Raw genomic sequence first — 1,285 nt, forward strand, 5'->3', positions numbered from 1 at the left:
AAATATATAGGATATTTCGTTTGTTTGAACACACTTCTCTCAAACTGGATTATGTACTTTGACAATCTGCGGCATTAATTAAAAAAACGAGAGAGAGAGAGAAGCCCTTTTTATAGCCAAATTTCATATTACTTATTTGTTTCAGACGTTTTCTGCTAAGAGACTGGGAGACTGATGTTCAGTTCCCAGTGCTGCCACTGACTGGCTACATAGTCCTGGGCAAATCACTTAACCTCCTTGTGCCTCATTTTCCTCATCAGCAGAAATGGAGGCGAGACCCTCCCTTACCTCAGAAGGGCATTGAGGCTGAATTAATTCATATTTTTAAAGCACTTCAGACTTCGGTCATGTTTTTTTAACCAGAGGATATTGATTTTTTTTTTATTTTTTTTTTATTGCGGTTCTTGTTTTAAGTCCCATTCTATGAACAAGCTGCTTTCTGACTGCATGAGGTTTCATTTGATTATTTCTTAACTTGTTAAGGGTCAGCTTTGCAAGCAAAATGACTAGTTGGAGTAAGCTTATTAACCATTGCATACAGTATTTTTTGTCTACATTTTATCCAAGCTGTGCATGGAAATAGAACACTAATTTTTAATAAAATATTCTATTTGATGTTGCTTCAGTGAATCTTCAGTGGTGTTAGTGATATCTATAGCTATATAAACTGGTTCATCTAGCTTTCCCAGAGTACAGAGTGCTTGCTCGTACACTGGTTGGAGGTGCGATCCTCGGCCAAAGGCACCTGCAGCCTGGACATGTAATGCCAGTTCTTAATTCCTGTATTGTCGTGTTGCTGAGCAGCGCCAAACAGATGCTGACTTTATCTGCTACAGTGAGTCCATCTCCCTGCAAATACAAGCTAAGGTGAGTTCTGGGAGACAACAGTTACTTCCTCTATTGGTTGTTCAGGCACAGCTGTGTTTAGCCAGCGTTTTAGACATTGCCCTAAATTCTACCCTTCTGATTTATTTATTTTTTTGAGCTTTTACTTCTGTTTGTGCAGAGGGCAAATTGCTTACTTTCTGGACTGGTTTCAGTGCTTTTTTTTATATTCACAGTCGCTTCCAATACCTAAATGATCAGTGATTTTTATGCCTTTTAGTAGGTAGGGTAGATTTCCACTTTTTATCTACTTAGGTTAGTTTATAAAGCGTAAATCTACTCCGTCTTCTACTTGATTTCAGACTAACATGCCAACTACATCTCTGTTTATGGCCTTTGCCAACATAGGATGTAACCCATGTAGGAAAAACTAGAATATGTGTGCTTTGTATTAGGTGGC

This window comes from Alligator sinensis, unplaced genomic scaffold (assembly GCF_000455745.1).
Source record: "Alligator sinensis unplaced genomic scaffold, ASM45574v1 scaffold118_1, whole genome shotgun sequence".
Classification (NCBI taxonomy): Eukaryota; Metazoa; Chordata; order Crocodylia; family Alligatoridae; genus Alligator; species Alligator sinensis.